Source organism: Sapajus apella, unplaced genomic scaffold (genome assembly GCF_009761245.1).
Source record: "Sapajus apella isolate SASKATOON/1434 unplaced genomic scaffold, GSC_monkey_1.0 scaffold6, whole genome shotgun sequence".
In the NCBI taxonomy this organism is placed as follows: Eukaryota; Metazoa; Chordata; class Mammalia; order Primates; family Cebidae; genus Sapajus; species Sapajus apella.
In genome coordinates, this window is record NW_022436946.1 from 58,581,721 (window position 1) to 58,609,307 (window position 27,587).

The 27,587-nt window shown below is 41.7% G+C and overlaps 1 protein-coding gene across 2 annotated transcripts in view; it reads left to right on the forward strand.

Moving 5' to 3' along the window:
* The first annotated feature begins 2,309 nt into the window (after positions 1-2,309).
* The window catches only part of BACH2 (BTB domain and CNC homolog 2), a 357,645-nt gene continuing 332,367 nt past the window's right edge, over positions 2,310-27,587 (forward strand). For both annotated transcript variants that reach the window (XM_032274410.1, XM_032274409.1), the window contains exon 1: positions 2,310-2,664. The gene's annotated coding sequence lies outside the window, so the exon portion shown is untranslated. The remainder of the gene's footprint in view (positions 2,665-27,587) is intronic.

Here is a 27,587-nt window from a genome sequence, read left to right on the forward strand (position 1 = left end):
CGTCTTTAGTCTGTCTTCCTCTACTCATCTGTTTCCTGTATATTTTAATCTTTCCTATTTTATTTTATACAGCCAATGAGATTTCTATTATAGAAATAAAGTTTGTTTGTTTCAATGACATGATACAAATTTATTGTCCCTGGAAATCATGTTATGCTTAGAAATGTATCACAGGCAAGCCCATGCTCTGGATCAACACATACATATAATTATGTAGAAAAAAAATCTGTATGAGGAAAGGTTGAATGTTCCAGGCATGAGAAATAAATTGACCTCCACTCCAGTTACTGCCATGAATATACAGAGAGAAGGAGGACCTGCATGTGTTTCACATCGTAAATGCCTAAAGTGCCGGAACAGCACCACAAGCCCAGGAATGGCCATGCAAGCTCATGATGGAGGTGCTAAGGCTGTCCATAGCCCAGCCTCTGCAGCAATACTGTTAGAGTGTCTAGTACTTGACTTACCATTTTAATTTTACACAATCCTTAATATATTTTTCAGGCTTGAATTCAAACAACCCACTTCTAAGTACTGAAAATAAAGTAGAAAAATGAACCCACTATTAGACTTCAAAGCTTATTCAAAGCAAAGATTTTGTCTTACAGCCACAGAGGTGCATGATTGCAGAACTGGACCTAACCTGAGAGGCTAACAACTCCTAATTCAGCCTCCTTGAATGACTGGGCGATGCAACCTATCACAGGTGTATTAAGTTTTTTCATCTCTACTTGATGTCCCACCTCAGGCTTGAAAATCTCAAAGTGAAAAAGCTCCAGTCTGAGTCTTTAGACAAGCAGAGTAATGGAAAGAACCTGTTAGCTTTTGTTGTAGCCATCTGACAAGATCAGCTTGTAGAATCCAGAATGGTGGTGGTAAATCAGCTGGCAGCCATATTTCCTTATCTGAAAGCCGAGTAGGTTAGCAGAGAAAATCCAATCCCCAGACCTCCACGCAGAGGCTCTGCAGGGCTGTTAGAAAATTAGCTCAGCACCTTCAGCTTGCTTTCAGCCATCACTTAGCTTTTCACACAGACATTCCAAATGGGGCCTTTCAAAACTCTGCCCTCAAACGAAGGTGGTTCAGAGCAACGCTTTAGATGATATCACAAGACTCCCAAGGCGACGCTTCACTGCTTCCTCAGCATATGCCAATGCCCGTTTTACAGGGGGGATTTATGATCCTTCCCTTAGTAGAGCGAGCCAAAGTTTTATAATATTCATTAAAAATCAGCACCACATGTAATAATATGGAATACTGCCTGTACACAAGAGGGCCAAGTTATAGGTGTTTAGGGAAACGTGGCAGAATTTTCTGGCCTTGGCAAGAGGTAAAGTTGCAGGCACCAGCACAACACTAACACAACCTTATTTTATTGCAAATGTACGTTCAGCCTAAATCCTAATTATTCTCTGTAAAATCCTAACCACCACCAAGCCTTCTTCTGACAGGTCACTCCTTGAAGGGCAGCAACAACACCCTAACAGCCTCAGAAAGGAAAGGCAGGGGAGAGTGGCTGGAAGGCAGTAGGAGCTGGGGCTGAAGCCCGGGAGGTTGGCTTTTAATGTCCTCCTGAAATTGACCGAGCTCTTTCCAAAACCACTGGCGTGGGGGCTTAGAGGTTCGCTCAGTGGGGCAGGCGAAGGCCCTCCCGAAAAGGATTCAGAAGTCAACATTCAAAAGGCTGCTTTTACTTGCCCCGTCCCCACCTCAAAGGGAGTCCGGTCAGCTTTGTGGGGGCCCATGGAGCATCTTTTCCTGCTCCTCCGGGAAAACGCTAGCTAACCCCAGGATCCCAGGTCTCGAAGTCTGCTCCCCTTCCCCTGGTGCAGCGCCTATGGATTTGGCCCCCTCCCCAGGTGCCACACCAGCCCTCACCACTACGTTCACCCCGCTCTGCCCCCAACCCTTGTCTTTCGAGGCCCGGAAGGCCGGGCCGAGCGGGTCGGTCAGCCAGGCCGAGAGAAGGGGGCTCTCCGAGCCCAGCGTCCGCACAAAGCTGGGAGATCCGCGGCTGCTGCTGCGGCGGCGGAGGAGGCGGCGTGAGGCGCACCCCCTCCCGCGAGCCGGCGGAGCGCGCGCGCCCGCCCCCCGCCCCCCGCCCCCGCGCCCGGAGCGCCATTCGCGGAGCGGCTTACGCTAGTCGCCGGGCGTACAGCGCCCCAGCGGCCTGGGAGGTGCGCTGCCCGGCTCCCGTAAAGTTATTGTGAATGGGGAGCGGGTGACGTCAGCCCCGAATGTCAACAATGTAGCGATTGAGAGTGTGGGCGTTCCGGGGAGAGCTGGAGCAGCGCGGCGCGGAGCAAACAGCGCCGAGCCGTCGCCGCCTCAGCAGCCTCAGCAGCCTCAGCAGCAGCAGCAGCAGCAGCAGCAGCAGCAGCAGCGGCCGTGCACGCCCGGGCTGAGGTCGTACAGCGCTAACGTGAGCGGCCGCCGCCCTCGCCGTCCCGCTCTCGCTTTCTCCACAGCCTCCCCTCGCCCCTTCCTCTCCCCCTTCCCGGCGCTCTCGGGGGGCTGGGAACGAGCTGCCATGTGATGCGCGTCCCCTCCGCGAGCTTTCGGTGACCCCCGAACCGCCCACCGCGCCGGCTGCCGGGAGGGGGCTGCGGGCTGGGAGGACGCGGGGAAGAGGAGGCGGAAAAGGACGCAAACTTCTCCGGCGAGGTGAGTCCCGGGCCCCAGCGCCGGGCGGGGTGGTGGGGCAAGTTTACGGGGGGAGCGGGCGGGCGGGGAGGCGTGGGGAAGCGGCGCGGGAAGGGAGCCCCGGCTGCCCGGCGCGTAGCCGCCCTCCCCGCTTTTATGGCATTTTCTAGGAACTGGAAGGGGGTGGGAGCCGAGCCGGCAGCCGCGCCGCGCCGCGCCGAATGTGCGCTCTGTCTCCCGCCCGGCTGTTTACGGCGGCCGAGGCGGCATTGTATTTTGCTCGCGTCGAAGGGTGTTTTGGAACGGCAGGGGGAGGAGGAGCAGAGGGTAATAAGTCAGGCGTGGGGAGGGCTGGCTGCAGGGAGGCGCGCGTCCGCCCAAGCCGGAGCAGCTGTCAGACCCGCGGCCCTGCCCCCGGCCCCCAGCCCGCGATCCCCGCGCCAGGCCGGGCGGCCTCCTCCTCAGCCTCCGGCGTGCGCGCCCCGGGCTGCTCCGCGAGGACAGTGGCCGCGGCGCCTTTGCGCTCAGCTGTCAGCCGCCGCCGGGTGGCCCGGACCACCGCGACCGGCAAGGAACCAAAGCCCAAGTTAAGGGTCGCGGGAAGAGGCGAGTTGGGAGCCTCCCGGCGCAAACCTGGGTGAAATCTCTCCTAGCAAAAGATCCGGTGGTCGGAAAGCGTCCCGCGGAGCTAAGACCTAAGGGCTCCAGGCTTTTGAGAGGGAAACCTTGCACCCCCTCACCCGAAGATCCTGCAGGAAGTCAAAGTGCAACACACGCACACATCCCTACACTCCAGTCTCCAAGCCCCAGAAGCGTCACCCAGGTTTATGAAGGGGGCACTGCCCTCCCCGTCCCCGCGCCGAGGCGCTCCATTCCGGCAGAGCTTCCCTCACCCGGCGGGTGTTCGGGATCCCAGCGCCGCTTGAGACGGCGGCGGGCGGCGCTCACGGGCTACCCCAGGTGCCCACGAGGGGACACTGGAGCGAGCATCTTAGCGACCTCGGCCTGGTCGAGGATCTGCGGGAACTCCGACCCGACCGTGAGGGGAAGCGGGCAGGGCAGGGTGTCAGTGTGTGAAGGGGCCGCACACCCCTGGCTTCGGGGGTCGCGGGCGCGCGGGGCATCCCCAGCACCCTCGCGCGCGTATGCGAGTTTGGCAACTTGAGGGAAGTTCTGGCGCGGCCGCTGCCGGGGTGGTTTTTCTGTGGCCCGAGGAGGCGCGCCTCGAAGCCTGCCCGTCGGGTCACCGCCGTCGCCATGACCCGTGGCCGCGGGGAAACGAGAGGGACCGGGGCGTCCCACCCGCGAGACGGAGCCGCAGCCTCCCGGCGGGCCCGCGTACGACGAGACGCGGTGTTCCTGGTTTTCACCTTCGATGTGTAGTGCTGCAGTCTCTCACTCTCTGTGTAAATTTCATCTGTTGAGTGTATTTAACTAAAAAGGGTAATTACTTTAGATAAAAATCCTTTCCTGCCTAGTGGGAACCTTGGCGGAGATGATGCCTAATGAGATATTTTGCTTTTGTCTGTTTAGAGTAAAATTAGAGATGTTAACGCTGATAACGGTTTTCTCAGATCATTAAAATGTAACATGTAGGAAAGGCATGTCGAGTTGCAAAGGCTCGGGCTGACATGAAAGAAGCTGAGCGTAAAAGGCTGCCCCTCCTTTGGGGGAGAGGGTTATTTTGGTAAGGCAGCAGGCGTCTTGCTTAAAATGTGAGATCGCCCCACCCTGGTTCTTCTGCACCTCGCGAATAAACGGCATTTTTCATTCTTGCAGGTAATAATAAACGTGAGTCAAAATGACATCTTGTTAGAATTAGTCTTTAGTCTGTAAGAGAGATTGCCAGATTACAGTGTTGCGTTCAAACTATTCCAGTGAAAGGTCTGTCAGCATTTCCATTATAAATTCAGTTTTTCTGGAGTTTGTAATTTTACCACAAAACTTTGAGTGGCTGAGATGTTTTCCCTTCTAGTGTTATGGTTTTTTAAAAGAAATGCATTGATTGCCCATTTCCAGCATCTTTGCTACTCCTGAAACCTGAATATCATTCAGATAGGGGGAAGTCCCAGAGATGGAATACACAACCATGGAATAAAGTATTTTTGTTAGAACATAACTTTATTGGAGCAGAGCCGTATTTTCATTTTGGATTGCGGGAGGCTTCAGGTTTGCCATTTGGTATTCATGAATGTGTTGAGTAAATTCTTCTGTCTATTCTGCAGGTGAACTGAAATGTCAGTTCGTAGTGTGTTTGCCAGAATTACATGGAGAGACACACTCCTCAGTTATGTGTGTGTCTGAACTCATAGCTAAATTATGAACACTCCTCTTACTTTTTGTTTCCTTGTATGTTGCATGTCAGGATCTGCCATGGAGAAGAAGGGGTGAGGCCAAAGAGAGGGAGGGGATCAGGAATCACTTTCAGTATTACCAATGCCTGGGAGGAAGCCATTTATTCTCTTTCTACTGAATTATGCCCTTTGACTCAGTATCTTCAGGCAATTCTTTTCCAGTGGCTCACCTCTGGCTGCTGTGTGAGGGGCTTAATTATTTGCAAACTGCCTTGAAATCCCTGGATGAAAGGCACTGAATAAGTGCACAGTATTGTTATTCAGATATGGAATTTAATGATCCATTACAGTTCATCAGGAAAATGCACTTTGCAGTGATGGTAGGAAATGTTTCTACCTGATAGAGGGTAATAATAACTGCTTAAAGGTAGATTCAGATTACAGATGAGACAATTAACTCTAGCCATGTGCTCTTCAATTTGTTGCAATTCATTTTGTGATCAAAGTGAGTCACAGAGAGCCAGATGGTCAGGTTCATGTTCACATCTCTCCTAGGCCAGCCCTTCACTCCTGGGCCCACTGTCTGCACAGCCGACAGGACTTAGTTATTCATTAGTGCTTGTGAGCTGTTACTCAGAATTCCTAATCGAGGCTCCGGTGATGCCAACAAAAGGGCTCAAGCCAATCTACATGGTTGGGAGCAGTTTAATTTTACTTGGATTAACTCTTACTTAGTGTCTCTGGTGTGGATCCAGCCTTAACAAAAAAGAGACCCTTGTGGCTCTCTATCTCTGCTCTGCCTGGCCCCTCTACTCTAGTTTTTGAACCTCAGATTTCAGGGGTGTGACACCTAGCTTATTGTAAACCCAGGCTTGATTGCTAATGAATGAGAGAATACTTAGATAAATAAATATCTTCCTGTGTGTCCAGGAGGTGAGAGCCATGACTAGCTTCATGGGCATAAGACCTGTGCGGTGACATAGGCCCCTTTCCCCTTCCCTGCTCAGAAGGACTTCACATTTGGTTTAAGGTTCTACTGTTGTCTTCTGAAATTCTTAATAATTTTTGAACAAAGGGCCCCTCATTTTCATTTTTTACTGAGGCCCACAAATTATGTACCTACCTGGTTCTGGTGAGGAAAAGGGCATAGCGTGAAGTGGCAGGCAGCTCCTACTCAGCTTGTTGTAGACTCTTGCCAGGGAAGAGTTGGTAGAATTACTGGCTTTGTGTTGCCACATCGTTTGATTTTTCCAGGGGGAGGTGGATATTGGATATTTATGTGGAATTTCCTGATTTTTAAATATTGGCTCAAATCTTTAAAAAAATTTTGGGTGAAAGCATACATAAGAGCTAGAGCCGGCCTGCAGGCTGCTTGTTGCCTACCACTGAACAGACTGAATCATCTTTTTTATTTAATATCTTTGCCTGTCTCTGTTTTCTAAAGGCCTCACATATAGTGGATGATTTGTGAATATGCACCAAATGAATGGTTACAACTATCTGGAAAATAGAAAGATGCCAAAAAACCAAAACTCTAAATCAAATCAATACTGAGTCCCACTGAGGGATTGATAGCTTCCTTTTTAACAGAGAATTCAAAATGAAAGGCCAAATAATTTAATACCATGGGTACAATGTGATTCCTTGCAGGTAAATAATCCAATGCTTTTGAACCACCTGCCCTCTATTTAGTTGTTATTGACCATATGGGGTAACTTGGCTGGGTAATGCCTGAGGACCTCCATGGGAATTTGACATTTGAGAACTCACCAAAACAATAGCTTTGATTTACTGAATCTGCACCATGTGCCAGACCCAGTGCTAGCTACCTTACCTATATGTACCTCATTGACTCATCAAAGTAACCTTTGAAGTAGGTGTGGTGCCCACCCATTCTGCAGAGTTGGGAGAACTAATCTCATGTAGGAGTGAACTTAATCTGAATATAGTGTGTGTTTTCTTGAATGTCTAAAGGTTATTTCCCCATTCTGTATACACAGTCCAGCCCTGAATCAATGACTGGGCATGGTGTAGAACTGTGGCATACAGAGAATGTGGTCCCTGCCCTTACATACACAGAACAGAAAACAATATAAAATGTAACATATTGTCAAAATCTGCAATTCAGATAGCAGACGCTATGCATCTGCCTCCCTGTTTCCCTCCTTTCCCTGTCTGGATGTTGAAGAAGCTTCAGTGACATATGACCCTGTCAGAGGTACTCACAGTTCAGAAGTCAGGGCTGGTTGCAAAAATCGAAATTTCTTTAGTAAAGAAGACAAGCTTTTGGCAGAGCTGGGGCCATTTATGGGAATGCAGCACCCAGGCCTTGGGAATGAGGGAAAATAGCTTCTGTATTGTTAATGGCAATGTATGACCTCTTTCTCCTATCTTTAAATTTTGTGTAAATATTTGCAAATTGTTCAAGTCCAAACTGAAACCTGCTATGAACTAGACATTTTGTGAACTCAGTAAGATTGCCCAAAATATAACTTACCTTTCACCTTTTTTTTTTCTTTTTTTTTCTTGTTTGGGATAACATTTAATTAAAAATAAAAGTAGTTACTTTTTTTTCTTTTGTCAGTTCAAGGTCTTTTAATTTTTTCCCTTTTTTTTTTCTTTTTTGTTAATTTTGAATGTCAGTCTATCTAAAACTGAAACTTAATTTTGCTATCAGCATGCTACTCAGCTTCCTTAAGGCTGGAAATATTCTCTGAATCTTACCACTCTATCCTTTCCAAGGGCCATTTCATTTCTGAAGAATATATAAGTTGAACTTCATCGTGCTAGTGACACTACTTCAAAAATCAGGCAGGAATTTTGCCATTTGTTTTTCCTTGAGCTATTTCTTTCCAAAATAATAAATCTCCCCAATCCAAAAGCATTTCATGTCCTCCTTCATTTTAATTATTGGAATTACAGCCAAAATGCCTCTCAGCCTTCCTCAGTGACTTCATAATCACCGTTTCTCCAGCATATTCCCTGGTTGACTTCTCTTTTGTTCCTTAGCCTCATAATGAATTGCCCTTTGGTTCTGAGATGTGTCATTTTCCACCCTGACCTTTTTGTTCTTTTCCTGAAGGCTGTAGGACATGCTGCTACTGATGTGATGAGAGCCGGCCCTTGGTTGCCAGGTCCCTCTTGTCCTTGTGTCAGCTTTCATCGGCTCCTTTCCTAAGCATTTAAATCCTCCACTTTCCAGTCCTCCCATACATCTCATTATTCTCTTCATGTGTGCCTGAGCCTGTAGCTGGCATGTGGACAAAGCCCCAGTTAGTTACAGAAGAAAGCTTTTCGAGTTTCCAAGTCTTCCATCACTCTAGTCGTGGACCATCTTCTCTTCTTTCTCCCTTGTCACTTTCTGCAGATACTTCAGCAGTTTCCTCAGGACTTTCCAGAAGTCTAACCCAAAGATGGCTTAGACCTTCTCTTTGGAGTTTAAAGTTGGGAGAGCCCAGTGTGGTAATTTCCATTCCACAAGTAGGAAACAAAAGGAATGTGCATGCTCAGCATCTTTCCTCAGTATTTCAGTATCCATAGATCTTTGGCTATTTTTCTTTTCTTCCTATCCCGTATTCTTCAAGCAACAGAAACTCGTGGATAGTACAAAATGGGCCAAGTATCCAGAAATATAGCTCTTTAGCAGCGGACACCTCATTCATTCATTAAATATATATTGAATATCTCTTAGGTAGCAGGCACTCCCCATAGGGCTAGTGGGGAGCAAACCTAGCCCTGGCTCCTGGTCTCATGAAGCACGTCATCTGGTAGGAAGGATGACACTGATCGGTTAGTAAAGATAACCCACTGCTCGTGAAGGAAAGGTATTCCATGCACCAGAGTGTCTAATGGGGGAATTTAACCTGGTCGGGAGGTTGAGGAAGCCCTCCCTGAGGAATTGTGAAGTAACTTCCCATCAGGGACAGTCTGAAACATGAGGTTCACTTTTTCATCCAGCTTCCTAATCCTATTAATTCATTGCTATCTTTGGCCCTTTGGAGTATTGCATAAACCATGCTAGAACCTCTGGGGCCATTTTTGGCAAATAATATTTCCTGTATACAGAGTCCAGAATTGATTTATTTACCTGCGTCTTTAGAATCTGATAAAAGCAGAAGTTGTTAACTGCCAAGAGTACTGTTCATTTCCATACTTGGAAAAAATACAAGTTAACATTCTTATTTTGAACATATTTAGGGTGGTTTTGACAACATTTGAATGATCAGGAGCTACAAAGATACTCCCTCCCAGTCATTTGATGTGTGTTAGGCCTTTGGTGAAAAAGTGAGTGTAAAGTCTGTCTGAAGCCCCTGCCTACTCCGGAGGAGAGGGTCTCCATCCTCTGTGGCTCAAAGATGATTATTCCAAGTTTGTCCAACTCATGGCCTGCAGGCCTCATGCGTGATTAATGTGGCCCAACACAAATTTGTAAACTTTCTTAAAACATGAGTTTTTTTTTTTTTATTTCTTTGTTTTCGCGCATCAGCTATCGTTAGTGTTTAGTGTATTATATGTGTGGCCCAAGACAATTCTTCTTTCATTGTGGCCCAGGGAAGCCAAAAGATTGGACACGTTTTAATTTAGACAATTCTTAGGTTTAAAATTAAGGAATTTTGACAGTATCTATTTAAAATAAATTGACTATACTGTATGCTAACACTCCTCTATTTTTTTTTTTTTATTTGATGATAGGTAACCTGTATTGAGAGCTTCCTGTGTGTGCTACTCATATTAACTCATGTAATCCTTAGAACAACCCAGGGCTAGGTGTGTCAGTAGAAGCTGCAGCACAGGTGTCACCCAGCTAATGAATGGTAGAGCTGGAATTGGATACTAGCTGTTTGATGCTGGGGACTGTTCTCTCACTCACCGTGCTATGCCTCTCCCTTTTCCTTTTCTTCATTTGAAGTTGGAACTCTCTTTAGCAGTCCCCAGAAGTGGAAATAAAGGTCACATCATTCTAAAATATTGGATGTTTTGTTGACATCTATCTTAAAGTTGAAAAACAATTTCTCAGTAAATCTGAGTGAATGTATCTCCTGTATTTCATTCACATGGCCCACTTTCTAATCATTGTATTCATTAGGTTTTAGTGTCCATTTAGGCATCAGAAAGTAAAAGTGATGCATGTAAAGACAAAAGAAGTACTAGGCATGTAACTGAAATCCTATGGCTCCGTCTCCAAGGTTTACTTGTAACTCACACTCCTACCCTCTTGTTAGGTGGAGGGAATTTGTTCTTTGCTTTGTGTGTATGTGTGTGTGAGAGGCGGAAAGGGTGAAAGAAACTATACCTGTAATAGGTAGAGTATTTTACCAAGGAGGAAGAATTTCATTCAGAACTAATTCCATCAGAACTCCTAATTAGAAATATTAGCTGCCAGTAACAGATAAAAGTAGGTAACCTTTGTTCTCATTCTGGTCAATTTCAGGAAGAGATTATCTTGCCAGATTAGCATGTTGCAACTCTCAACTGGAGTTTTGAATGGTTTTAAAGGATTCAGGCAGTTGGCATGGCAGTAACCCTCAGTTACCTCCGGTTTGCAGGGTCACTGTTTAGAATGCTGACTCAGCTCTGCCTGGGCCAGACACCCAAGTTGTCATCTTTAGTCAAGAGACATCATTCTCAGGAGCCACTTGAAACATTAAGCACACATTTGAAGCTCAGTTTGGGAAATGATCAAGTGTGTGAATGTACAGTACTGTGCTTATTTTTCAGCATTTAGTTCAAATTTTGGAGAAGGCTAAATGGGAGATGCTTAGTGTGTCAGTGTTGGAGGTTTTAAGTGATTTAAAAAATCAAGCAGATGAGCGCATAAAGATTTCTATGCAAACAATGATGAGCTTAAATTAAAGCTGCTGATTTAGTGTGAGAATTACTTGCATTGATTTGTAGAATATCTATATGGGTTCAAGATTCCATATTATGCAAATGAATAAGCCCTGAAGCGTCAAACTGAAAAAAAAAAAAAAAAAAAGAAAAATTAACTGTGAAAGATATTATTACCCATTCAGCAAGAGAAAAACGTAGACATATTTAGAGTTAACTCTTCCTTTTTGTACAGTTCTTGGGAAGAGAAGTGCCAGGGATGATGGTCTGTGTCCCAGATGTAAAGAAGCAAGGCATGGTTTGCAGTCAGTTCCCCCATACTCCTTCTGTCCTCACTTCTTTGTTCTGTGCTCTCTTACCTTTTGGCCACCCAGTTCCCTCTACTAGTTCTTGTCCTTTCCCTTCCAAAACCAATCTCAGAGAAGGATTTTATGAACACAGTTTTACTAATATATAAATAACTGAGCATAATTAGTGCATTACTTTTTTGAAGGATCAGTGTATTAATATTGACAAAGCCAAAGAAGTAAACCCCTAAAGATAAAAACAATAGAATTTCACACACTGGTAACCTGGCGATAGGAGACCATTTCTGAATGAAGAGAGGGCTATTCATAAATAAACGCAACCCTGGACAGAGAATATAGGCAAATGGATTACAGGATATAAATCGCAGTAATATTAAAAATATATAGAGAGGATGATTTCTAATAATACATTGGTCAGTGAGCATCTCCCACCTTTTGCCATACATTGGCTTTGATCACATAAATCTCTATAGCAAGATGCTGTGTTATTAAACATTTAAACAAAGCTTCAGGGAAAGCCATTTGGCTTATGATTAGGGATTTTTGTTATTCAGTAGCAGTGAACCTGAATCTATTATCCTTGAATGATGAATTTTAGAAGAAAAAGCAGTGGATCCAACTTTATTTACCTCCCCACCCCAATTTTACTGATAAAAATTAAATTGATAAATTTATTTCAAAATAGGTGTGTTCCAATTTTGACATACAAAAAGCATAGTGGTGAGTTATAAAAACATAGAGTTGGTTGATTAATGAAAATGTACTTATTTTAGATAGAGTTGTTGCTAGGTTGTTGCCTGGCTACAAAGAGGCTGAACCCCCTTCAGTCCCACCTCTCCCCCACCATACCCTCCTCCAGCAACCATGCTATGTTGAGTTGATGGCTCCATCTAGTGCCAATCTGTGGAACTATCTTTCAGGACTCCTCACTGTCCCTGGTTCTCTTAATGTGTGGTGGGTCGCCTCTGGAGCAGGATGTGATGAAGAGTCCTCTTTCTCTGGGAACACACAGTCTACTGTGGGACTGCCTTCTAGTTCCTACCTCTCCTTTGTTTTTGCGGTGTAGTTATACCTCCATGTCTTTCTCCCAGACTTAATTTCTTTGTTTCCCTCTCTCTAGCACCTGCTTTTTGTACTTCTTTCTCCTCTTTTCTTCTTTTCCAACTCTCAATCAATTTTTTTGGAGCAAAAAAGAAAAGAAAAGAAAAAAATCAGAGCTTGCAACTGGTAAGTATAAAGATTTTTTTTCTAACGATACATTACGCCAAAGTAAGAGAATGCCGTGCATTTTAAATGAAACTAATGATTTAAACCATATTAGAGAACCAGAGTGACCCTAAAGTTGACGACAAAGGCTCACTTAGAAGTCTGTGTCCCTTCATCTTCCTGTAATTAGACGTTTCCCCAAACACAGTTAATTAAAAATTTTTCTTTTGATTGATTTTGGAACTATCATTGTAGTATTATTTTCTACTTTTTAGATTGTAAATTTAGTCTCTCACTAATAATTTAAGTTCAAGACATTTTCATGGACTATCCAGGAATGCTAGTTCATTGGCCTGGCCCTGTTTCCATGGGGGAATGTATTCTCAGTTTCAGATAACCAGTTTTCCTGCAGATTTTTTTGGGTCCCATATGAAATGAGAACAGAGATGAATGGGAAGCATTGTTGGACAAAGCCTCACACGTGAGATCTGAGTTAGTGTACAGGTTTTAAGTCTCCTACATTAAACAATACATTTTAAATTTCCACTTATGTTAAGCATCTTGATATTGTGGGTTTGAAAGTAAGTCCCCTCTGAAAAACAGGAACTGTGCTTGTCTGTTACCAGTTCTTGTGGTCGATATGGTAACTATTTTGATTTTTCAGAAGGGAAGAAAAGCAGTTAAATCTAGTTAAAATTAAAACCAGTTAAAATTAACTGGCTCGTGAGATTTCAGTGCAGCTGTTCCACACAGCAACACTGAGAGTGAGTTGTTTATTATTGTGATTAACTATTAGTTGTTATTTTTTGAACAGTGGCATATTTATATTTTTGGTCTACCCTTGGAAAATAGAAACTGCAAGCATAGAGAGGTTCCCGTTTGCTAATTTGCATGTACCCTGTTTTTGTTTTTGCCTGGTAGGTGTGTGCACCTCATGTATGTGAGAGTAATTTAGCATGTCAGCACTTTCCTACCAGCAACGCTTGCTGACTCATGCAGCTGTTGTAGTGCTCAGCTGGCCGCACTGTAAACTGCCCATAGTACCAGCACTGCCCTTGGAGAGCACTGGGCTGCTGGGCTGATTAGCTCCTGGGATGCTATTTTCAGCTCTGTGGTCACTGCTGAACTGGGTCCCTGTCTCCTGCCAGCAGCTGGACACAGCTTTCTGGTTGCAGGGGAGCAAATTGGACACATTTCTACCTTTGTAGGGACTGCATAAAGATTCATAGCTCGCCATTGCACTCCAGCCTGGGTAACAAGAGTGAAACTCCGTCTCAAAAAAAAGATTCATAGCATTTCTGGATATACCTCAGGAAAACTGTCTTGTGTTTTTGTGTATGTGTTTTTGTTTTGTGTTTTTGTTGTTTTGCTTCACTTTATTTTCTGGGAGTATTTAAGGGGAGAGGCAAAAGGGGCTGATAGTAAGTGAAAAGGGAATGTGCTGTTATTTTGTACTTAAGACCAGGAGTTTTCACAAATCTTTAACTTAGGCTTTTTTGGTGTAACTGAAACCTGACCCACTTCTCTCTCAGTGCAAAGCCATGTGTCCTGAGTAGGGAAGCAGGCTGAGGGTGCAAGTGACTAGCCTGACATTGTTTTATGTGGCTCAAGTCCCTAAGTGATGACAGCTTTTGTTTATATCTGTTGCCTGTTTTTGAGGTTAAAACAAAACAAAAAACTTGACCTCAGGTCATTTTAAAGCTAGCATGTATTTTCAGAGATGGTTTCACTGTTTGTTTTCAGAGTTCAATTTTGCTTATTTTCATTGGAAAGTGTGAAATGTTGCTTTTTTTGAGGCTTCTAAATAAACTTCCTTTTGTAGATACAAGTTGATCCAATCATCTTAAACTGTCTTGAAAAGGATGATTAAAGTAAGATCAGCTGGGGAAGGGAAAGCTTTGCACACACTTGAGGAGTTTGCCTCCTTTTTCTTATGTTTCAGTAAGCATTCTGAAGCAGCTTTGACCAGTAATAAAGAAAAGCCACAGTGACTGTGTGTAACATGATGTTGATGGAAGTTCTTGGTTTCCGCCGATACAGATGACTCATCAATATCAATAGAATTGTGACTTCTAATAATAACACAGTGCAAGACCTTCAAAACATGTGGTTTTAGCCCTTGCTCTTAGTGAAAGGTTGGAAAATATTAGTTTGAGCTTTAAAAAAAAAAAAAAAAACTCTTGATTTTGCCCAAGTATAAAGTTGTTTTTTATAGGAATGATGATATCCCTGTGTTTTCTCATCTTACTGTTTTTAGTTTCATTATTATTAAGGAGCCAAACTCATATCATTTCATCGTGTAGAAATCTCTGCACTAAGCATCTCCTGTCAGGGCTGTGTTTGAGGGAAATGTGGCTGAAAAGCAAATCTTCCCTGAATGCAGAAAGGAAAACACTGGTGCAGACAATAGTCCACTGAGCTGCACGCCACCTACACGGCATCTATTGCGGAGGGCTGTCGTATTGCTGAGTAGCCCCATAGCCCTGTGAGTCATTGTCAAAGGATTCCACGAGGAAGGTTAACAGAAAATGCGAGTCAGAGGAAACAGCAGAGTGGGGCAGCTAGCTCAGGAAGAACTGTGCTACCTGCTGAGGGGCTGTCCAAATGTCACCAGGGGTTCGGTGTACATTCATCCTTTTGCAGCCCATGTCCATGTGTCTACATATGGGGACATTGTTTTTTGTTCAGTTTTAGTTGGTTTTACTGCAGTTTGGCCAGACTATCAGAGATTACTATCTTAGCTCTGTATCACAGTGGTCTTATCCCACAGCCTTTGCTTTTTGTATTTTGTTTTTAGAGGAACTGAAGTTCTAGACTATAAGATCAACATGTATATTTGTATCATCTTTTTCTTTCTAAATGCTTAACTTTTTATTTATTTATTTTTTGAGATGGAGTCTTGCTCTTTCAGGCTGGAGTACAGTGGCGTGATCTTGGCTCACTACAACCCCTGCCTCCCAGGTTCAAGCAATCCTCTTGGCTCAGCCTCCCGAGTAGCTAAGCCTCCCAAGTGCATGTCAGCATGCCCAGCTAATTTTTGTATTTTAGTAGAAATGGGATTTCTACTAAACCAGTAGTAGCCTAGTCTGTTGGCCAGGCTGGTCTCGAACTCCTGACCTCAAGTGATCTGCCCACCCCAGCCTCCCAAAGTGCTGGGATTATAGGTGTGAGCCACCATGCCCCACCCAGACCTACAAAATTCTTATATGATAGTACAAAAGTTAAAAATTCATGAGGAGTCTTTCACTTATTGTTGGGGGAAAAAAAGAGAGTAGGACTTCTGTTCACTGAGTGGTAACTATGGAGAATGAGAAAACAAGCCCAAAGTGGTAGAAGATGTTTGTGGCACATAAATAATACTGGTTCAGCACACATATGAAAAAAGCCAGATAACCAAAAAGAAAAATACTGTACATTCATATTCTTAAACGTGCATTTCACAAAGGAATAAAACCAATTGGCTAGTAAATATATAAAAAGATGCACTCAGCCTCATTAATAAGCAAACATGCAAATTAAAATCATAGTAACAGACAATTACACACTCTCTGGATTGGCAGAAATTTTAATATCCAACAGTACCATGTAAAGATGTGGATGAATGGGAGTATTTTTGTATTTAGCTGACAGGAGTATAACTTGGTACACTTACATTGGAAAACAATTTGCTATTAACCTAACCAAGTTCAAGCTGCAAATAACTTACAGCACAGCCATCTTACCCCTAGGTATATATCTTAGAAAAATTCTTACCTATGCGCTTTAAGAAACATGCACAAAACAAAAAATAGATGCTGGCAAGGTTATAGAGAAAGAGGAACACTTATACACTGTTGGTGGGAGTATAAATTAGTTTAACCATTATGGAAGACAGTATAATGATTGCTCAAAGACCTAAAGATGGCAATACCATTCAACCCAGCAATTTCATTACTGTGCATATACCCAAAGGAATATAAATTATTCTATTATAAAGACACATACACGTGTATGTTCACTGCAGCACTATTCACAATAAGCAAAGACATGTAATCAACCTAAATGCCCATCAGTGAAAGACTGGATAAAGAAGATGTGGTACATACACCATGGAATACTATGCAACCTTTAAAAAGAATGAGCTCATGTCCTTTGCAGGGACATGGATGGAGCTGGAGGCCATTATCCTTAGCAAACTAACACAGGAACAGAAAACCAAATAATGAATATTTTCACTTACGAATGAGCTAAATGATGAAAGCACATGGACACATAGAGGGGAACAATAAACAGACCTATTAGAGGATGGGAAGAGGGAGAGGATCAGGAAAAATAACTAATGGATACCAGGCCTAATACCTGAGTGATGAAGTAATCTGTACAGCAAACCTCCATGACAAAAGTTTTCCTACGTAACAAAGCAATACTTACACGTACGCCTGAACTAAAAAGTTTAAAAATGGGCAAAAATATTCAAAGAAGCATTGTTCATAAGAGCAAAACACTGGAAGCAACCCAAATAAATGCCCATCAACCTTAGATTGAATCAGCACATTTTGCTATGAGGTGTTTATGCTCTGTGATACTATTTGACAATGAAAAATCAGCTAGTAAAACCACTTATAGAAGTGTGTGGAGAGGCAGCATTTCTTGGTGGTCAAGAGTAAGGATTGTGCCTGGGTTCAGATTTGGGTTCTGCCACTTACTGTGTGACCTTGGATGAATTTCTGAACTTCAGTAAATCTTAGTTTTCTCATCTGTACATCAGGGAAAATGATGTCTATCTGGTAGGGTTGTTAGGAAATTTAAATGAGTTAATATTTGTGACATGGTTAGGAGAATGATTGGCAGGTAATACATTCTGTGTTTGTTAAACAAAAATGCATCAAAATGGATGAATCTTACAAACATAATGTTGAAAGAAGCAAGATAGAATATGTACAGTGTGGTTCTATTCATGTAAAGTTCAAAAGCATGCAAAACTAAAACTATTTAGGGATGCATACATAGATGGCAAACCTATAAAGAAAATTAATATGATTGAATACGATTCTCACAAAAATCAGTGACAATCATATTAAATCATATTAATTTTCTTTATAGTTTTACCATACATAGATGGTAAAACTATACATAGGTGGTAAAACTATTAAGAAGTGATGGAGTGAGTATGGTGGGGAAGGGGCTGACTGGGGCCCCTCCAGAGGTGACAGAGTGGGTATGATGGGGAAGGGGCTCCCTGGGGCTTCTGAGGTCCTGGCAGTGTTTTAGTTCCCAACCTGGACAGTGGTCTCAAGGATGTTCTTTTTTATAATTGTTTTTAAAAACTGTACTTTTAATATGTGCGTGACCTATTAGATAATAAACATTTTAAAGGATTTATGTGAGTTGTTATAGTAGCAATATGGCATTAAATAGGAATAACTGTAAATTCCTACATTTGAGTTAAAAAATAATCGTTCAAGTGCAGATTAGAACACTTGCATGGTATTATTTCCTTCACAACATTGTGAGCCACCAGCGCAATGTGATTCTTACAGAAGGTGACACCTCCTTGAGGCCACATTCAGAGAGCTGTCCTCTTTATATCAGGGAATGTACTTTTCTCACTAGACTAGCTACTCTCAGGTCTAGATGTGCCATGTGTGCAATGCTATGCCTTGTTCAGGGGATTTATTTTAAGAAAGATTTTGACCACAGAGGGTGCATTTTCAGTGATAAAGATGTTTAGGGGTCTGGAAACCTATCAGTTCTGAGTGGCCAAAGGAAGTGGGGATTTTCAACATGGAGAAGAGGAGATGTCCGGAGAGAAAGAATGTCTTCCATCACTAGAAGCAGAAGCAGCCTTTCTTTGTTGCTATTCAAGCCCCCCTCTGTAATGTCTACCCTTGGAGGCAGGTTTCAACTCCTGGATACTGGAGATGCCCAAGCAGAGGCTGTGGGACCTCCCTTAGACTTGACTGGGGCCACAATACCCACCACCTGGTCACTGGGCTGCATCAGCATCACCTGGAGCTTCTTATGAAGTCTCTCAGTAACTGCGGTGGCTCAGGCCAGTTGTCCTGGCACTTAAGTAGGTGAGGCTACATGCGAGGCTAGCCTGGGTAATATATTTTTTAAAAGTCTCTCATTCATTAAAAAAAAAAAAAAAATGAAAAGAAAGGGAAGGAAGGAAGGGAGGGAAGGAGGAAATTAGTCTCTCTCAGGCCCATCTACATCTACTGAGTCCGAATCTGTACTTTCTCAGGATGCCCTGGGGACTCACATACACATCAAAATTTGAGAGGCACTGGGCTAAATGTCTCTAAGATCCCTAATGATGCTTAAGATTTAATGATTTTATAGAATAAACTGTATAAGCAACTGAAAACTACCAGTTCATACGGTGACATTATCAATTTAAAACATCTTGGGATGTTGCATGTTTATAAAACCATATCAAGTATTTGTTGCTAAATTAGTTTTAAATTGTCCATTTTCCCCCTAAAGTCAAAGTTAGGTTGCCTATGTATTTGGGCACCTATAAGAATTAAAGTATTGTACAACATTATTGCATTTTCTTCTTTTTAACATATAGGACTAGATTTTTGCTTTAAAATTCTTAATTAATGTCTTTAAATTTTTCTTCTACATTCATTAAAAATTCAGAAGCAGATTAGTGTTCTGAATACCTGTTAAGAATACTCAAAAGGGATGTTTAAATAATAAATAAGTCTCATAATATGTTGGTTTTATAGTTAGCATATTTTTTCTTCTTATACATAGTCGATATTTTGATCTTATGTGGACTTTTGAAGTCTGAGTATTTTATAATGATTCTCCACAATACCCCTTATCTTTTAGATTCTAGATCTGAGATCAGGCAAGTAAAATAGTTTTACTTTTTCCTCCCTCAAAAGACCATAACTAACTTAAGCTCATTTACTTTTTCCTTAATATTTTGCAAATTATTCTTTTAACCTATGAAGTTCAAGTGGAATACATGATTCATTTACTCTTTTCCGCTTCGTATAATTAGTCACTTGTTCTTTTGATGCTCCTAGAAAAACTAATATTCAAAGTGCTAGTCATAAAATTCCAAAATGATTAAATGACTTAAAATCAGTTCTTAAATGACTTAAAATCAGAGATAAAATATGCTTTACTATACAGTAAAAATGAAGAAAACGTCTCATGAATAGAAGATGTTCTTTAAGGCTTTGTAACCATGAGAACCATGAGTTTTTTTATTTAAGCATGTGTTACCAGGTCTGTTTTCTTGTGGTACAAAAGACCAAGAAACTGTACTTTGACGGTTGGCTTAGATAATATTTGCTGTATGTATGTCATCTAGATAAGATAATGTATGACAAAGGGCTTTATAAAATGATAAAGTACTGTAGACATTTTAATAACTTTTGTGTACTATAATTATATTTATACTTTAGCAAAGTTTCCTCTCTTTTATAAGACTGACTTTAAAAAAATCTAAATTCTGCCTTACTGAGATTTTTCAAGTTTTAATTTCTTTTTTGAGACAGTTTCACTCTTGTTTCCCAGGCTGGAGTGCAATGGCATGATCTCAGCTCACCGCAACCTCCACCTCCCAGGTTCAAGAGATCCTCCTACCTCAGCATCCTGAGTAGCTGGGATTACAGGCATGCACCACCATGCCCCATTAATTTTTTGTATTTTTAGTAGAGACAGGGTTTCTCCATGTTGATCAGGCTGGTCTCTAACTCCCGACCCCAGGTGATCTGCCTGCTTCAGCCTCCCAAAGTGCTGGGATTACAGGCGTGAGCCACTGCTCCCAGCCTGTAATGTTTTAATTTCTGAATCCATAAATGATTGTGAACAAATGTCATCATCCTCCACCATATTAGTAATTGGCTGTAACATGAAATACTAGATTTCTTATCCAGAATTCTTATTGGCTTACTTCATTCATTCATTCATTTATTCATAGTGAATATATGTGGAGCACTTCCTGTGTGCAAAGCTGCAGGCTGGGTTTTCCAGGAAGGACATAAAATGAATAACACAATCCCAGTGTCCAAAGAGTTTATAGCTTTATGGCTATATAGATGCCTTTGGTCCTGATAAAAGAATCTTATGAATGTATAAATTTTTTAATTTATAATTTTAGAAATCATAGCATCTTACTAGATTTTTGATTATGAAATCACCATTTAAAATATTGGGTATGTAATAAGAGATTGATGTTGAACTTAATAGCTGTTGGAAAACAATTGCTTGAAGTATATTCTTCTATTTAAAAATAATTTTCTGGAGACAAACAAGGTCTCACTGTGTTGCCCAGTTTGGTCTCAAACTCCTGGCCTCAAGTGATTGTCCTACCTTGGCCTCCCAAAGTGCTAGTATTACCAGTATTCCTTGATTTTTGTTGTTGTTGCTGGGATCTCATTCTGTTGCCCAGGCATGATCTTGGCTCACTGCAACTTCCACCTCCAGGGTTCAAGCAATTCTCCTACTTCAGCCTCCCAAGTAGCTCGGATTATAGGCATGTACCACCATGCCCAGCTATTTTTTGTATTTTTAGTACAGATGGGGTTGGCCAGGCTGGTCACAAACTCCTGACCTCATGATCCACCTGCCGTGTCTCCCAAAGTCCTGGGATTACAGATGTCAGACACGTAATTTAGGAGCAAGATTTTTAAGAGCAAGATTTAGGAAGATTACTGCCTATCCCTATAGGGTTTGTTGGATTTTGGATTTTTCTTAATGGTTTGAAATCATATGTTCTAGTTTGAACTCAACCTGCACTGTCAAATATGGTAACTACCAGCCACATGTGGTGTTTGAGCATGTGAAATGTGGTTGAGATGTGCTGTACAATACATACCAGATTTCAAGGACTTATTACACAAAAAAGGATGTAAGATATTGCCTTAATAATTTTTATTATGTTGATTACATGTTGAAATGATATTTTACATATATAGGATTAAGTAATATTAAGATACATTTGACCTGTTCCTTTTTACTTTTTATTTAATGTGGATACTAGAAATTTAAAATTATATGTGGCTCACCTTATACTTTGATTTCAAAGTGCTGGTTTCTTCTCTGAAGTCTAGAATGATTGAGAGCTCTTGGAGAAAAGAAGATCAGAGCTTAACAGAGAGTTTTAGAGATGAGATGCCACCAACGGAATCCACTTACCTGAAGAAATCCCAGTCAGCACCTTTGCCCTACTTTTAGAGATTCCTGCTTTCTTGAACCCACAAAATAGAGCATGGGTAGCAAGCATTTAATATCTACAATGTACAGAACATTGAAGGGGAATTAAAATAAGTATCACACAGATCCCTGCCTTTAGGGAAAAAAAATGTAGCCTACTGGGGAAGCAGGATACAAGCACATGAGTTATTAAATCATGGCTTGAGAGATACATAGCTGTTCAATGCTCAGATCCAACGTTCTTGCAAACAGAGAGTCAAGGCACTAAACAAAAAAAGTGCTTCAAAGGAAGGAAGGGTCTCCATGGCCTGGAAAGGTCTCCATCTATGCCCTGGAAGGGTGTCCCACCAGAGGAACGACTTGGCTGGGCACTGATGAGTGGGTAGGATTTCAACGGATGAGAGAGAGGGGGCATGTCCAGGTAGAGTGGGAAGAAGGAGGAAAACATGGGCAAGCACAGAACAGTTGAGAGGTCAGTGAGAAGAAGAGATGGCTGAGCCAGAGGACTGAACTGTGACGTGTGAGTAGAATCATTCTCTAGTCCACCTATTATTCAAGCTTTAATCTTTGACATCATCTCCTATAATGTTATTTATCTTAGAAGTTCTTTGCCAAGTGTCTCAAAGCAGAGGTTAAGGCAGGACACTTTAACTTTGGGTAGAATAAATGTTGCATACGTTTAATTGTTAGGAAGTTCTTTAAATAGCAAAACTGGTAGTATTATCTTGCCAGTTATGTTTATACTAACATTCGTGTAGAACCACGAAACTTTAAAGACTTGTTGGTTAAGTACATTATTAGTATTCAGGCAATAGTGCTAAGCATTTGTAAATTCTTCTTGCTTAAAATGCCTTCAGTATTACGTCATTTGATCTTGCCCGTTGGCTCCATCTTATAGAATTGGAAGCCAGGGAAGCTAAGATTGAATAATTAATGGTAGAATCTGGAATTTGAGCCTAGCTCTTAAGCTTCTTCCATTTTACTGTGTGGAACACTCTAATTTTCATTCCTGTAAGTCTGTTTCTTAAGAGAAGCTGATTAATTTTATCTGATTTTTAATTGAATGATAATATACATAGAGAAAAGTATGTATATAGCATATATTCATCTTACTGATGAATTTCCACAAAGTGAACACACTGTTAGAAGCAGCTCTCAGATTAAGATACAGCATTATCAGTGCCCAAGAAATCCCTCAGACTCCCTTCCAGTAACCACTCCACCTATGGTAGCCACTACTCTCACTTTGGAAGCATAAATTTGCTTTGCCTATTTTTGAACTTTATATCAATGGATATATAGAATGTACTATTTTGTGCCTGACTTCTTTCATTCAGTAGTATGCTCAGTTCACTCATATTGTATATGACACCGTATTGACTATGGTAGTTGATTTTTCATTCTTCATGCTTTATCATAATATATTGTGTGACTATACCACTATCTATTAATTTGTATAGTTTCCAGTTTGGGACCATTATGAGTAGCACTGCTACATACATTATAGAACATATCTTCAGATGAACACAAATTTGTGTTGGGCATATTTAGGAGTTAAATCAGGAAAGCGGTGTAATTTTTAAATTGTCTTGTAGATGAGGCTTAAATTTGACTTTCTGATACTCGTTTGAAGAAAAGTGAAAACTTCAAATTGTTGATAACTTGAATAGTATATCCAAATAAATACTAAGGCAGCCATTACAGAAGGGTCCAAGGTCGAGGAATTTTAATGCCCTAACACATTTTTTCAAGGGAGGATGAAAATAATCCTCATATAGAAAGAGTTTGAAAGGGTTAGGATATTAAAATGCTGAATTTATATCACTCAGATTTCTCTTACAGTTATTAATTTTTTTCTCCAAGAGGACTTTTAGCAGGTGATAGCAGAAAACTAAAGTGTGATTGGCACTAAAATGACCATTGTACCAGTGTATAATAAGTGATGAACACTGGAGAGTGTATTTACTGGGAAATAAGAAAATGGGGTTGGGGTAAATGGCAGGAAGGTACATTCCAAAATCTATAATGCAAGCTACAGTTCTCACAATTTTACTGAAATTTCCCCTCTCTCTCACTCCTTTGGTTAGGGTAATCTGCAGGCAACAGAATTTGCATTCTTGTAAAGAAGGCAATTACAAATACCATAACTTGTTTTTAGAAAAAATCTTAAGGTAGACATTTATCCAGAGGTAGCCTGTCTGAACAAAATGTAGTTCTAGAATTTGTCAACACGGAAGACTTCAGAGTCTATATCCTTAATGCTTATTAACATTAATGGTGATAATTTAAAGGTATGTGTTTTATATTTAGATTTAAAAGTGTTGTTGAACTTAAGCAGACTAGGCAGAGAAAGAAATCCTCCACTTTTTCTGTGTTCTGATTCACGATGGCCCTGGGCATGTTTCATGGGAAATGAGAATATGTGAATAAACACTCTCATAGTTTCTTGGGCCTCAATGAAAAGAACATTGTTACCATTTTTAGTCATAAATTAAAATTCTTTCAGAGTAGGAAATATATTAATTTAGAACATGGATGTCATAGATGAAACATTTTACACATGTATTGCTGTGGTAAACATTCCTTGCGTTTATTGAAAGCTCCTGCTTGGTTTTATGAAGTTAGTGAACTGTGACTACTCTGACCTTCAGCTACTGGGTGTATTTGGACTGTGAAAATAGGTTTAAAAGTTATATTTTTCTTTAATGCCCATTGATGATGATTTCTTTTTCTGTTTTTCTTTTCCGTTTTCTTTCTTTTTTTTTTTTTTTTTTTTTTTTTTTGAGAGGGAGTCTAGCTCTGTCACCCAGGCTGGAGTGCAGTGGCACAATCTTGTCTTATTGCAACCTCCACCTCCTAGGTTCAAACCGTTCTCCTGCCTCAGTCTCCCAAGTAGCTGGGACTACAGGCACATGCCACCATGCTCGGCTAATTTCTTTTGTATTTTTAGTACAGACAAGGTTTCACCATGTTGGCCAGGCTGGTCTTGAACTCCTGACCTCAAATGATCTGCCCACCTTGGCCTCCCAAAGTGTTGGGATTACAGGCATGAGCCACCGGACCCGGCCTGATGATTTCTTTAGGATCATAAATTGTGTGTAGAAAGATCATGTCCTTTGGAGGAACATGGGTGGAGCTGGCGGCCATCATTCTTAGCAAACTACCGCGGGAAGAGAAAACCAAATATCACATGTTCTCAGTCACTATACGGGAGCGAAATGATGAAAACACACGGACATAAAGAGGGGAACACCAGGCACTGGGGCCTACTGGAAGGTGGAGGTTGGGAGGAGGGGGAGGAGCAGAAAAAAAACAGCTATCAGATACTAGGCTTAGTACCTGGATGACAAAATAATCTGGACAACAATGTCCCATGACACAAGTTACCATATCACAAATCTGCACAGGTACTCCTGAAGCTAAAAGTTAAACAAGTAAATAATAAAATATTTTACATTTATTAAAAAGTTATAAAATGATTGTATTTTAAAATCAAAAACAAATTTTGGTTAGAATTTGAGCTTATTCCATTTTTCTTCTAATTTTCCAAATTAAATATAAAACAAGAACGTGCCAGGTAGGGGGAGGGAGGGGAGAAACCAAATGATTTTCAAATGATATTTGAAGAGCAGGTATGTTCTGTCACAATTTACAGTGCAGGTGCATTTTAATTTAACTGCTTTAAGTAATGATAAAAATTATTCAAGTAAAACAAAGTTTTAGAAGTGATTTGTAAACAGTCGTTCTTAATTTTTTTCCTGTTTTCTCTCAACTTATTTGAGTTGCATTAATTTCTGAAGCAGTCCCTTCAATGACCCTGCTCCAAACATGTGAATTGCATTCATCAACAAAATCTAGGCTTTTCCTTTGTAGAACAATGGGGTCACAGAGGGTGAGGGGTCTTTTCTTTGTCTAGCCTGGTGCCAAAGCAAAGAGTCATCCTCCCTGCATTTGGACCCAGTGACATGTTTCCATTTGTCATTGAACACTAGGGGGAGGAACTGCAGCCTCTGAGGTACTCCCACTTGGTCCTCACCCTCTACCAGAGGATTTGCTGCTTCAGCCTCTTCAGTGCCCCAGATACTTGATGCCAAGATCATACACTTATGCAGCCAGTTATCAGAGTTGTGTGGGTGACTTTAGAGGGGTCTCCCCTTAGCTTAGCAGTGAGTCTCAATGACAGAATCTAAATAACACAGGTTACTCATCACGAGTTAAAGATTTTTTTCCCTTTTCACATTGATGCTTCTGATATAGTTATATACGTTAGCTGATTGTGTGTGCGTACTTTGTGGCTGCCAAAATGCAGCTGGAAAGTGTGTGGGGGTTGTCTGCTTCCTCTGAGGCTGCTACAGGTGGTCAGGTGGGGGCGGCCATGATAAAGGTACAGCACCCACTTCCGCCAGCTTGTCTTGTGAGTCCTATAACCCACTGCCTGAACCCAAATGGCATATCAACCGGATTTTCTTGTTGGCATTTTGTCTTTCACTGCTTCTGACTTGCCTTTTGAGGTTTATGACTAAGATTGTGATAAAAAATTCCCTTTTTAGGTATCAAAAATCTTTTAAGTTACTTTGTGTTCCTTTTTTGTTGTTTTTGTTGTTTGTGTGGACTTTCTGCGTTTTGTAAAAATGAATTAAAAAAATCTTAATGTTATGTAACAGATAAAGTTTAAGTAACTAATATATTCCCTCATTAGAGCAAGAATAGAATCAGCGTATGTTCTTGGTAGATTAAGTGTGTTAAAATGCATTTTATGATGGAAACACTGTCAGTTATTTAGAATAGGCATGGAAAAGCCCATTCAGAATATTGTCATAAAATCATTAGACTTAGAAAGGTTTTTGTTCATTCAATCTGTATTCCCTTACCTGCTTAATCTCTGCATACTACTGTCCTTGGAGCAGGGAGAAAAGTGTGCTATGCTTGGAGGTTTATAGTCCAACTGGAAGGGAACCAGCATTTATGCCTGATTATATGATAGGAGCTTTACATGTTCTTATTCAGTCTTTGAGGAAACCTTATAAATAAGGTATAACCTTTTCATAGAAAGAAGCTGAGGTTCTGAGATATTAAGCACCCACTTAGGGGCACCCAGAGGAAAGAGCAAGACCTCCGGCTCCATCACCAGTAATTTCCAGCATGTGAGCCGCCCTCCGCATTCAGTAATTTAAAAAACAACTTGATTTGGGGGCATCCAGTAAATATTCTAGAAGTTCGGAAAAAAAGCGAGGCTGCAGCTGGAGTAATCGGATTTCCCTCTCAACCAGACCTGAGCCTTGACAGTGGGCAGAATTTGTATAAAGGAGCCAAGAGAAGAGTTTCTGCACTGTATAAGCCAAATGAGGGAAGGTGTAATAACAAAGGAAAAGTGAGCACACAGGTTTAGGAGACGCTGTGTTGACCAGTCCAGCTGGGAGCCATTACTATTTAACACTTAATGGAGTGCTTACTGTGCTAGGCACTCTTCTAAGTTCTTCACATCTTTTAACTGTTCTTATCTTCACAGCAAGCCTTTGAAGGAGATGTTATTATTAAGTCCTCCTAGTCCCTGCTTTTTTTAGAAACAGAGACTTGCTCTGTTATCTAGGCTGGAGTGCAGTATTGTGATCATAGCTGATTGTGGCCTCGAACTCCTGGGCCCAAGTGATCCTTTTAGCTTCCTGAGTAGCCAGAACTACAGGTGTGTGCCACAATGCCTGGCTAATTTTGTTTTATGGAACCAGGATCTCGTTATGTTACCCAGACTTGTTTTGAACTCCTGGCCTCAAGTGATCCTCTGCCTTAGCCTCCCAAAGTGCTGGGATTACAGGTGTGAGCCACTGCACCTGGCCTTCATTTAGGGATGAGGAAACCAAGGCACATAGCAGTTAATAGGTGGAACTGTGATTCAAAGCATGGCCACCAGGATCTAGAGCCTGAGTTCTTAGCTAACCTGCTGTCTTGCCCCTCTCTACCAGGCAATGCAGGTTGCTTGTTAGGGGGGTGGTGAGAATTCTCACATTGCTGGGGATGGTGAGAGGAAGATGAAAATGGCAGGGATAGTGATAGAAAGATCAAAATGGTAGCAACACACTGGCCAGTTTGACAAGAGGAAACATTAGGAAAGAAGAGAAGAAGGAGTTTTTCCGAGTTCAGGGGCAAGTAC